Below are 12,947 nucleotides of genomic sequence, written 5' to 3'. Positions count from 1 at the left end.
TCACTTAAAACAACAGTTCCGGAGATCAGAAGTCCACTGGGCCATGCCGGCTGGGCTCCACTTCTAAGGTGCTACTGTACTTTGTCTATTCTAAGAGAAACTCTCTCTCTAAAAAAAAAATAATAATAATCTTCAAGCCAATGAAGGCAGGGCAACTGGATTTCAATTTTTTTTCTTTTTTATGTTTCTGGAATTATTTTCTCTTTCAGATGGCCACATCTGCTATATCTGTACAAAACACCTTGCATGAGGACAAGGACCATGCTGATTTTGCTCTTTCTTCTATTTCCAGCGTTCAGCAAAATGCTCAATTAGTATTTGTTTGTCAATGAATGAATGGATGGATGGATGGATATATACACAAACGTGGGAATAAAATTGCATTTTCCTAGTCTCATGTGCATCAAAACCACCATCAGGACTGTCTTTTACCAAGTGCTGAAGATGTGGTGCTGTGTCCGTCCTTGAATTCTTGTACCAATATGGATAATAGCTGAGTGCCTTGTCAATAAGTACAGCATGTTCCATCCACTGCTGCCGAAATCTTTACAAGCCATCTGAGCGGAGGTGCTTGTCTGAAGGTGACACTTGCCCCCACCAATGTCACATAAGGAAATAACCCATCTTCCCTTAAGTGTCTCTCCTCCCTGCCTTCACATATCAGTGCACTATAAATGATGAGGAGGAGGGTTTGTAAATCAAGAAAAAGGCCCTGCTTTCAAGCACTCTTTAATTAGGTAGGATGGATACAGCATCCTAGTTCATTTGGACGGGACAGTGGGGAACCGTTCCATCTCCTAGATGTCCCCACATGGGCCCTACAGTGTTCCCAGGGTGACTGCTCTGCGTGAGGCATTTATAACACCTAAGTTTCTTCCTCCTAATGCCAGGGCTGAGAGGAATATTATGCAGGCTGAGTCTGCAACGGGGTTTTATGAGAAGGTTTGTAGATTCAACATGGAAATAAACTTCCTGTTTAGTTATCTATACCTCAACTTGTGCTGAAAACGATTGAAGGTTTGTTGTAAGATTATATAAACTAGGTCAGGGAGAAATAAATTATAAGTAGATGAGAATAAAAGAAGCAGGATTTGGAACCCTAAACCAAGCCTATAACACAGCCATGCATACCATGAAGTTCTATATAGTACTCACTATTGGTGGGTTCACATTCACATACAACCAGTGCAAAAAGGGAAGCCTGACCAGTCGTACAATTTATGGCATCCAGGGGACAGCATGCGCACAGGTCAACTACTTAGGAAAAGCTCAATTATTCCTGACCCGAGACCAGACAGAAATGTCTCCCAGGGTTCCTCATAATGAGAGCCCTCTGTGATGAAATAAAGAACATGCCCACAAAACCTGCACAAACAATGCATCCTGCACGGGACTGTTCCTTAGCAGAAACTTGCAGCATCAACGTCTCACCAAAGGTGACGATTACAAAACCAATTCTTTGTGGATCAACACAATGTATCCCATGCAGTGCTTGCCTGGCTTAAGTCAGGAAACGACTTTAGAGAACCTTGACAGGTGCAAAACGTGGCTTGGAGCAGGGAGCACTGGCTCCCGGTCCCATTCCCAGCTCTGTTGCCATAGGAGATGGTGATCAGAGCTCAGACTTTGGATACAGATGAAAGTGAATTTGAATCACCACTTAACGAATGGTGTGCTCTTGTGGTATTTGCCCCTTGGTTTACTCACCTGTACAACTGGTGATGTGATCCCTTTCATGCAGATGCGGCAAGTGTGAAGGGCATTGTAGATGCCGTGCCCAGGGCGTGTCTGGAAGGAAACAAGTGTTGAATAAAGAGCAACTCCACAGCTTTCTGATGTGTCCTTAGGCTGTGAACTCACCTTGGGCAAGGTGAAATACTTGGACATCAATTTCCTCATCAGAAACTAATGATATTAAAGAGTGAGTACTGCCTAAATCCCTTTCCATCTCTAGCATTCTATTTTATGATTCCAGGAAATGTAAAATATAAATACATATCAAAAAAGATATACCAAAATTATGTTGTTGCTTTTGTACAAATCCTCCCAGTTTTAATAATGGTCAATATCAGATGTGTGTTCTCAGACCTACTCTAAAAGTGTGATGACACAAAATAATTTATTACTGTGTGATATAAAAACAAGGAAGAGAAGTTGGTGGGGAAGTAATAAATGCAGGTAACTACCACACTCCTTCAAGACCTCCCTTGGCCTACCAGTTAGGAAGGATCCTGTCTCCTAGCAGGGACCTCAAGCAGCTCACCATTCAGCCATGACCCTTGCCCCTGACCTTAACATCTGCGGGTGGTAGTCCAAGTCCATCCAGTTTTCAACTGTGCTTCACCATGCAAATCCTCCGCTTCAAATACTAGTACTTCACCTTACCCCTCCCAATTGGCTCCCAGAAATCCATTTAAAGACATTTCTAGAAGGCTTAATACTAACTCCTGATTTATTGTCTTAGGAGGATAAAGTGTCAAGGAACAAAAATAATATCCAACGTAATTTTTAGAACTTGGCTATGGTTTTTGTTTTTCATTGTTACAATAGCAATCCTATGATTTGTTAGGTAACTACAGTGGGCCAGGCCCTGTCTTATACACGTGACCTTTTAAATTCTTGCAACGACCATTTAGAGGTAAGGACCATGCCCATTTTACAGAATTAGGAATCAGAGGCTGAGGGAAGTTTAGTAATTTTTCCAAGACAGACCACCTAAATGTTTAGGGAGCTGGGATTCGAGCCCAGGTTTCTGAATCCAAAGCCAGTGCTCTTTCTCTCCACCACCCCGCCTCCCCGGAGGAGCGAACACCGTCTCAGGCCAGGCTCTCTACACGGCAGCATGGGTCAGACACGTGGGACCAGCACTCCTGAGGAAGTGGAAGGTAATTGGAAAGTTAATGTATTTACTCCTACGTGGAATTTAGTGGACAAACAGAACTACCAAGCAAAATAGAGACAGACTCATAGAGAGCAGGCAGTCTGCTCTGGGGGGAAAGGGTGTGTGTGTGTGTGTGTGTGTGTGTGTGTGTGTGTGGTGGAGGGGAGGGGCAGTGTATGGATTGAGCAAAAAAGAAAAAGGAAGAACTCATGGGCATGGACAACAGTGTGGTGATTGCAGGGTGGGGGGAGGTGAAAAGGGCATAGAGAGGGTAAACGGTGATGAAAAAAATAACTAAAATTAAATACAAATTTTTTTAAGTTAAAATGTTTTTGTTTTCTTGGTTCCAGAGAGTATTATCCTCAACTCTCTTTCCCCTGACATACACACAATCTCTTCATCAAATCAATTAGCAGCATTTCTGGAAAGCCACACAGTTTGTTCTTGGAAAGTGCGAGAAAAAGCCTAGTATGTCGCCCCTGCCCTTGGAGAGCTCACAGCCTCACTGAGGAGAGGGGACTTCGAGACCCACAAAACCTCCACGGAAAGGTTCAGGTAGCTGAAAACTGAGTACCCAACTGGACAGTGCAGGTAGATATTAATGCAAATTCACCTGAAGAGGGGAGGGGTCAGGTCAGACAGCATGGAGGAGGGTGAGGAAACCACCTGTAAGGCCCTGCATGATTTGACCTCTGAGATCCCTCCAATGTCTCCCTCACTCTTTGTGCTCCAGACACACCAGCCTCCTTGCCACTCCCCACACACCTGGCACAGGCCCACCCCCCCACTGTGCTGCTCCCTTGAACACACCTGTGTGGCTTCCTGTCCCTCCTCCCTCACAGTTTTGCTCAAGTGTCACTTGGTTACAGAAGCTTCCTCTGACACACTCTTTGCTCCTTTTCATGCTCAATTTATCTCTAGAGAACTAATCATCACCTAATCCACTACATGGTTGTTTTGTTTGCTTGTGCATTGTCTGGGTCCTTCCACTAGGATGGAAACTCCAACAAGAATTTTTGTCACTTGTGTTAAAGCTCACTTGTATTGAAGAATTTGTATAACACTAACTTGCATTGAAGAGTTCCTAACACCTAGTAGGTGCCTAGTAAATATTAATTGAAAGATGACCCTTTAAATAGTTTTCCAGTTCTGCCAAATGGTGGAGTCTAGAAAAATCTTCCCCAAATCTTAGGGAATTGGGCTATGAGGATACACCTGTCACTTGAGGAGTCCATTGAAACCATCTGATTGAGGGAGTGAGAACAGATTTAGTCAGCTGCTGGGATGAGCATGGGTCCACCTCCAAATCATTAAACTGACTGTAGGCCTTATATGTGAAGATGCCCTGCGCTCAGAATCTGCCCCGATTTCCTACATGTCACCAATTCCATTCCATGCCCAGATTCCTGTCTCCACAGCCCAGCATTCAAGCTCACTGTAACCTACCTACTAACAGCTAGATATTGATGCTGGAGCGAGGAGGGTCACAAGGGATGGGGGTGGAAGGATGCAGGAGTGGCCCCTCTGGGCACTAGTCTACTTTTGTGGTGTAGAAGGAGAGCAAGTGACAAGGTCCTCAGGTCCCAATCTTAGCTGACCCCATGGCCTAGGGAAATGTACTTGGCTTCTTCATGCCACCTCTCTGGATGGGAAGACAATCAATAATAGTCCCTGATTCAAAGCAGAGGTTCTCAACCTGAGATTCACATATAAACCTGTTTGGGTGGGCTGGAAAGACATGATATTAGTTAGACAATAACATGTACCATTTTTGCTTGCCAAAATGGCCTAGTAGCACTAATTCCAGGTAGTTCATTAAGAAAATGAGAAGCTCTGGTTTAGGTAACACTGTTGTTCAGATGAGTGTGTATTTCAAATATGGGGCCAGTGGTTCATTAGCTTATTCTTTCATCCTATAATTGGGTTAGCTCCCAGGAGGCAATAACTACTAACATGGATAAAGCATTATGCTGTGGGAAGCACTCTCACCAATTTGATCCTCAAGTGGACAGTTATGCCTACATTCATCTTAGAACCAACTAACATATAATAGGCACCTTCTAGTTCAGGACTCAGTCAGAAAACTATGGCCCATGAGTCATACCCACCTGCAGACTGTTTTTGTACAGCCTGGAAGCTAAGAATGGGTTTTACCTACTTAACAGATTGTGTACACACACACCACATACACACAGAGAAGACTACATGACAACAACCACATGTAGCCCTTCACAAAGTTTGCCAGCCCTTGTTCCAGGTGTCCCACACTGTGCCAGGTGCTGTACTTCTAATACATGTCCCTATATGGTGAGAGTGAGAGGCCCTTAAGTTCAGGACTGGTGTTGGGTGTGGCCACAACTGTGAGCACAGAGGACATAACTTGGAAAGCAAAGGTTCTGGTCTCTGTTCTGTTTCCCATACGTGCTATGTAAACTGGGATACGTTTCCTAAACCCTCTCAGGCCAGCAGCTTCTTCTATTAAATAGGATGGAGAGCCTGGCTGGCTCAATGGTTGAATGTCCACCTATAAACAAGGAGGTCACAGTTCGATTCCCAGTCAGAACACATGCCCAGGTTGTGGGCTCAATCCCCAATGAGGGATATGCAGGGGGCAACCAATCAATTATTCTCTCTCATTACTGATGTTTCTATCTCTCCCTCTTCCTGCCTCTCTGAGATCAATAAAAATATATTTAAAAATATAATAATTTTTTAAAAATAGGTGTAGGAATGGAACTCCCTTTTACTGTGAGTCCATGAGTTCATTAGGACCAGCTCAAACTATTCTAGTTTGAGAGCTTTTTAAAATTATGATGACCTGATTGTTTTTCTTCTTTCTATAAATTTAAAAATAACTTAAAATTTCTAAAAGGACATGAGACAAGGTACAGGGAGATAAGGAATTATGAGGAGATAAGGAACATATATCCCAGATAAGAACTCAAGGCGTGTCATCTCTGTTTTAGGTGACCAGTGTAGAATTGCGATTTGGAGGCCAGAATATTGTTTTTAAGCAGAAAGTAGTTTTCTATGTTTGAGCATCCAAATGCAAAAAAGAAAAATATCAGTACTATAGGCCAAATACAAAGAGGGGCGGGGGATCCCATTTTAAAAATGCTCATGGCAATGAAAAACTATAACTTCCAATGTGAACCAATTCATTGAGGCCTTAACATTCATTTGTTGGGAATGGAGGGGGCAGTAAAAGCTGCCATCAGAACCAATCGGGGAGCGGCAGGCTGGAAAGGTCAAACGCGGCTAGGGATGTGCAACTCCTTGACTTTGTTAAAATGATGGTATTCGACAGAAGTTACATCTGAGGTCAAGTGACCGCAATAACAGGGGACAAGGAGCACTCTCAAATCATTCTCGGGGATGAAAATGACATGAAACTGACATAATATCTGAGGTGAGATGAAACTCAAATCCTCAGCAGCTGAACGCTTCACCTACTGATGGGCAGCCTGACCCTCGCCAATCTCATAATCATACTTGTGTCAAGAGGGGAGCAGAGTCTCTAGTAACACAAGGCACAGCGCTGGTGTTTTGGGGAAGGGAAGGCTTTGTCTCTGCTTCTAAGATGATGTTGTGAAAAGTTTTAATACTCATCTTTAAACCTTTCAAATAAATGCCTTATTAGAAAAATTGGATTCCACCTACATGCATGGAATCTCTTCCCTTATGTATTTTCCCCCCCTTTCTTGGCTAGCATTTTCAGTAATAAATTGTGTGTTTAGTCCCATAATTATCTTGATGTTATTTAAAGATTCAACCCAATTCTGTAAGGATGATCTGTAATCTGGGTTATCGTCTAGCTTCCAAACTGCCTGAGGAGAAGCAGGAGGGGCAAATTGGGAGGAAGTTAATGATAAATTATAATCTCTTTGCTCCCAAATAACATGTAGAAAAAGAGGGTGTTCTGAACACCGTTGTGAATACATTAACCTGTGAATCAGAAAAGGAAACCTAAAATACATTTTAATTTAAAGCGAGTATTAAAATTAAACCCCCCCCAAAAGAAATATTACATTAAGTCAGCTGTTAACAAAAAAAATGGTTCATGTTCTATCATGTGCCCTGTAATTGCTCTAATGTGAGGTTCAGTCTGGTAGACTGTACTCCCATCTGTCGGTGTGTTTAAAAGAAATGTTGGTGTGTGTGTGTGTGTGTGTGTGTGTGTGTGTGTGTGTTTCCTGAGAAGAGAAAGGGTGAATGGAGGTGTGGTCATTTGCATAAACACAACCCCTTCTACCTTCAAAATATGCCGTGACCTCTTCCCTGCCAATGCATGTGGCCCCCGCAAAGCCAATAAATACAGTTGTCAGCAAGGGGATGAATCAGCATGTATTTAAATCAAAGACATCCATGAAAGACTGCATTAGCTCTGTTCCCAGGACCTGTCAAACCACAGAAGAGATTAAACATCTGACCCTCTTCATCCCCAACATTGCTCCACAAGAGACATTTCTGTCACTATTCCTGCCACTTGGCTTTCAAAGATGCCACAAAGCCTAGGGCGACCTCTGCTACATTTCAGTGTTGTTTATTGATTTCTGACCCAGTGCTTAATAGTTTTCCCAGTCCCCCTGAATGGCTTTTGTAAGCAATGTGGTTTGTACATCTCACCGATCAATACCTTTTATATTTACAATAAAATTGAAACTGCTTCTGCTGGGGGCGCAGCCCAGCATTTGTCATCCTTCAGCGAGGGAAAACTATGTCATTATCTGAATTAAAACATTTATTTCTGATTAAGAGAGTGTCCTATCTCATTAATTTTTCCCTTTCCAATAGAATGGGAATAGAACCCTATTGATTTTTGCACTTTTACACATCTCCACTGCTGGGAAGATAATTGAGAAGTTAGCCAGAATAAATGAAGTTTCAAGTCTAGTGGGCCAGCCAATACCTTCCAAATTCAAGGTGTTTTTATGAAGCTGGATTTTAATTTGTTGGCAAGCTGAAGCAGTGGGACTTATTCGACTGAGTAAATTGGATTAAGAGTAGAATCGGCTGGAAGCATGTCTTGGGGAATGCCGAGGGCCAGTCCCCCCAGACAGCCAGAGCCTCGCTTTAGATTTATACTAAGACAGCTTCCAAATTGCCCTCCTTCAAAACTTCCAACTCGGTTCAGGAAGTGTGGACCACTGACCCAAAAGCCTGTTAACTCGCGCTTCCCTTCCTCATGCCCGTCGCCTTAAAAACAACCAAGATCTAATCAGAGGCTGAACTAGACCTTCAGATTGTCGGCACCAATTGATTACACTTTATTAGAATAATGGGACTAAATCCAAGCTTCATTAAAATGAATTCCCTGTGCTTGGAACCCTTTTTTCCAAAGACCTTTCAATTACAAGACCTTATGGCACACACAGGGAATCCTGCTCACTTTGAAATTTTTCTCATTAGGAATTAGCAGTCATTTGTTCTTATTTCCATATGCAAAGCCCACGCCTTGCCTGCTCCTGGGAAGGACAGAAAATGCACTGGTCCCTCGGGTTAAAAGGAAGCAGGGGATACAGATAATTTAAACCACGGCTATCTTTGTTAATGTCTTAATTTGTTACGTTCTCTGTAATTTATTTGTCACTGGTCCATTACTTTTCACATTCCCATCCACTTCTATGTATCTTTAGTTCCTCTAGGAAAAACAGGGCTCGTCCTGGCATTAAAGGAGAACGGAAACCAGGTTCAGACTAAAGATCTTCCAGGTTACAGCTAAAGATTCTTCAAGGGGAAAAAAATTGACTAAATGCCTTCCCTGGTGACCTGACAATAGAGACCTGCCCAGGGAAGAGCTCATCTAGAAATGAGGTTGAGAACTTCAGTTCACGTTTAGAATGCCGCAGTGCGAGGGGAGTGCGAGGATCATGTTTCCCCTTAGAAGTAAAATGAAGCGTTGAAAATTAAGGAAATTATTTCTACAGAAAAGATTTCCAACCTGAATTTATGTGACATAGGACAGCCTGCATTTGGCAGGCATACTCTTTGGTATAAATTTGTGTACACACACACACACACACACACACACACACACACACACACACACACACAACTGCAGCCAAAGGAAAAAGAAATTGCCAAGGAAGCACTTCAAGAAAGACTTGATTTACAACAACAACAAAAAAAATGGGAAAAAAGAAAGAAAGAAAACATCAACCCAGCAGATTAAAAATGCTGTGGAAGTGAAGAACTTAATTTCTGACTGCATTTTAATGCATGGTCCAAAGTACCAAAGTATGCAAAAGGTTGAATACATTCATCACAAACAGTTCTGTTTCCTCTCTTACCCCAATGAGGAATTACAGGGTTACCAATGACCTTCCTCCCAATGAAGCTCCATAATTATGGTCATTTATTATACAACCGAGATGAATGGATGGGCTTTACATAGAATAAAAATATTATTTAACAGCTGCATTATTGATGTGTGAAGTGTAATTTTAATTTATTTAAATGCTATAAATATATTGGTAATGTATTCTTTTCAAATTATCCTCCTGAACCACGCACTGGCAAAACCTCAATTAATATTGCACTAAAATCTATTTTCTCATGTTGTGTGAAGCTGTGTATGGCTAAAAATATGTATGCTATGATGCCTTGGCATACTTTACCAGTGTATTTTCCTTTTCTCCTTGATTCATGATTTCAATTTGAAATTGAATTTCAATTGGAATCATTTAGAAAAATATATCTTCCCTTAAATAAAGGATCCCTATTTAAGTCTAAAATTATTTTTACTATAAATTACACATGCAATGATTTGAAGAAAAATTCTATATATTTACGTTCATTTGGCATACTGCAATATTTTTAAATACTTAGTTTGTTTCCAGTGAAATGATAAAATTGGAAAAATATTTAAGCCAACAGCTCTATCTAATTTACTTAGCATATGAGCATAATCTCAACAAGCCTGCAGAGAAGCCACTGCTTATATATTATGTTAAATTGCTTGGTACCGAAAGCATATTGTATGTCTATAAGCAGAGATAGACTTACATATTTTACTTCTGGGTTTATCTCTTTTGTATTCTGTCCATTTGCCCCTGGCTGTCATTATTCCATGCTCATCGACAGAATAGTTATAGTTTGCAAAAACCTATCAGGTAGGCTGGACACTAGATAATTGAGGTGATGATCAGTCTCAGCAAAAGACAATTGATAGTGATAGTGTCAGAGGCTGCACCTAACAAGATCTGTACCCTCTGTCTCCTTTAGCCTTTCTCTGGAATGGACCGAATATGGAATAACATGGACTCGGCTGATGAGCATCCGGAGATAGGATGGTAGTGCATAATACTTCCTGGAAGTGCAATAAGGATGGGGAAGGGGAGTCTTCTGACATGGAGGCAGGTTATTAAATAGAAGTGTGAACTATTAAGAGATGATCTTGACCCTCAGTACATTTTTATCAAAGTCAAAAAATACTTGACACCACTGAGCAGCCTACCACAGGCACACGGGGAGAAATGCTTTATTATGGAAATGTTGTAGTGTCTTCTTCAAAAGAGAATAATTCAGAGTACATGTACTGCTAAATATATAACAGTGCGTAGGTAGGGCTCCCAATAATTAACATCAGCTGTACACTAAGTACGTTCTGGAATGATATTTGTAAAGGAGATGGTTGACCAAACTTAGTAAGAACTTCCTATATTAAAAATAAAGTTTTAAATTGTTCTAAAATAAAGATAATTTTAAGTTGCTTTTATGCTAGCATGATTTAACACAGCTTTTCTGAAAAGTCTTTTCAAATCTACTCACAATTCTAGCCTTGGAGGTGGAGAATATTTCAGGGTGTATACAGAAGGCTGTAAATAAAGATTTTTTTTTTCCACAGACTGTGAGGTGCCGTGTAGGTTTTTGATAGGCAGTTATCCTGGCTTTCCTCATACCCTATGCACCTGTTTTTACCTTTTTTTTAAATTGAGGGACCATCACAATTCTTACAACTCCTACATTTCCGTCAATGTGTATATAAGTCAAAATACTGCATATTGTAACACCCTAATTGCAGGGACAAAAACTAATGGAGCCCTCTGACAATGGACTTAGGCCAGAAAGGATGCAGACAGTCCTAGTTTTGCATGGCTATTAAACACCCTATAGTCTATATAAAAATATGCCAAGTTGAGGCTTAATAGTAATAAAATAGTATGGGTAATGCCCTCAATCTGGCTGAATGAGCAATGCCCCCTGATTGGGTAATTGGCAAACTACATACTGTAACACACTTCAGGATAGCCCTGCCTTTTCATTATGTTGAACAATAGGTTAACTGGATAACTCTGCACTTGGCAAAATTACTTTCCACTGACTTCAAACCATCTTCTTTTCTCCTCAAGCTACTGCTCCCTGTGATATTTCGGTATTCTTCTCCCCAGCAGTGCACTTTCAAAGCCAGTTATATGCTAGCTCGGTGGCACTCAGATTCTTCCTGTTTTACCTTTCCCCGGGGTCAATTGCCTTTGGGAGGGAACCAATAGAGATTAACAAGAAAGATATACTGCCTGATTCGTGGCATTTAGAGAGGCCTGCAAAGGCAGGCCGGGCTCTTCTGGGATTGGTGCTGTTTCGATCAGAGTCCTGTCTGCAATTAGAAAATAACTCCCAGTTCGGAAAATGTAGTCGTTTGAGAGAAAATGCAAGCAAAAGACATATCTCTAAAGACTTTGGTGTGTCCTTCACTTTTTTTTAATGCTCATAGATCAGGTCGTGCAGTCCAGTGGTATAAGGTATTTGAAGTTTCTTGCAAGAATTTCCTAAGCAACTCTTCTCTGCCTTCCCATCACCATGAGTCAGCACGGCCGGCAATATTAAACAAAGCTCCCAGGCCTCCCTGCCACTCCCCACTGTGCGGCTGGGGAGGTGAGGCGTGCTCTCTGAATGCAGGATATCGATTGATTTATAACAAAGTGATAGATATAACTATTGTCATTGGAATTACACTGAGTTATAGCGACATGGTTTTCTGTTCCACAAGCCACTCCCCATATGTACCATAACTCAAACCCTGAATGACAATAATACTATCTATGAAATTTATATTCATGATTATAAATTAATTTTTTTTTTTTTGGCTGGACCACCAGCAGCATGGACTTGTAATTTCCAAACAGCATTTATGACATTAACTTGGGAATACTATCCATCAAGTCTGATGACAAATGTGGAGGGTGATGGTCTTGCCCGCCTCTGGCTCTAGCAGCGGTTGTGTCCTGGAGGAGAGAGAATGCTGGAACGGAGAAGCTGGGGTGGGTGGCCTGCCTCCCCTGCCACCTGCCTCACAGAGGGTGACAATAAACGTGGAAGCAAACTTGCCACTTCAAACAGAGAGGAGGGATTCACAGGTGACTTTTTGCAGAAATAATGGAGATCCTGTTGATAATAGCAAGAGCTGCTATGGATGGGGATCTTACCACATTCCCTGTGCTCTGTCTTTCAAAATCCTGCCTATGATCCAGCAAGGTGGGTATTATTGTACCCATTTTGTAGATAAAAAGACTGAGGGGCAAAGGGGCTGCGTGGCTTGCCAGAGATTATAAAACTGGAGCGTGAAGGTTTAAATCCATGCCTGTCTATCTTCAAAGAATCAGGAGTTTCCATGCATACAGGCTTTCAAGATTGGATTCTCTAGGTATATACAGAGGGACTGCCACCGGCAGCAACAAAAAGCATCTTGATTAGCTTAAAAGAAAATGTTGTCATTCTAAATAACTGAGAATAGTTGAACCTCTAATAAAATATCATCTTTATCAGAGTTTAGCTGAGCAGCAATAATGAGTCCAGGTTCTGGGTCAGGCTAAACTGGGTTCAGATCCTGAGGCTGCTACTAAGTTGCAAGTCACTTAGCCTGGTGGACTCCTCCATGAACTCTTGCACCTCTTGAAAATTCTGAAATTCCACACTGCCTTTTGCCCTCTAGATTTGAGGGAGGCAACTGGGGGTGGTGGATAGTTGGGGGAAAGGAGGAAGGAAGGGGGCCTGGGCACAGCAACCCCAAAGCCCTTTCCTAAGGCTCTTGGCACTGTGCGGGCATCCCCTGCTTCTCCCTTGGAAA

At 41.8% G+C, this 12,947-nt stretch overlaps 1 long non-coding RNA gene across 1 annotated transcript; it reads left to right on the top strand.

The window, feature by feature from the left end:
• Nucleotides 1-1,893: 1,893 nt before the first annotated feature.
• LOC129150287 (uncharacterized) lies at nucleotides 1,894-3,296 on the top strand. The gene is made up of 3 exons (XR_008557040.1): nucleotides 1,894-1,921; nucleotides 2,803-2,885; nucleotides 3,232-3,296. It is a non-coding gene; the product is annotated as an uncharacterized LOC129150287 (long non-coding RNA).
• Nucleotides 3,297-12,947: the final 9,651 nt, after the last annotated feature.

The sequence above is a fragment of the Eptesicus fuscus genome, chromosome 9, assembly GCF_027574615.1.
Source record: "Eptesicus fuscus isolate TK198812 chromosome 9, DD_ASM_mEF_20220401, whole genome shotgun sequence".
NCBI classification, from domain to species: Eukaryota; Metazoa; Chordata; class Mammalia; order Chiroptera; family Vespertilionidae; genus Eptesicus; species Eptesicus fuscus.
This window is presented reverse-complemented; position numbering and strand designations above follow the sequence as displayed.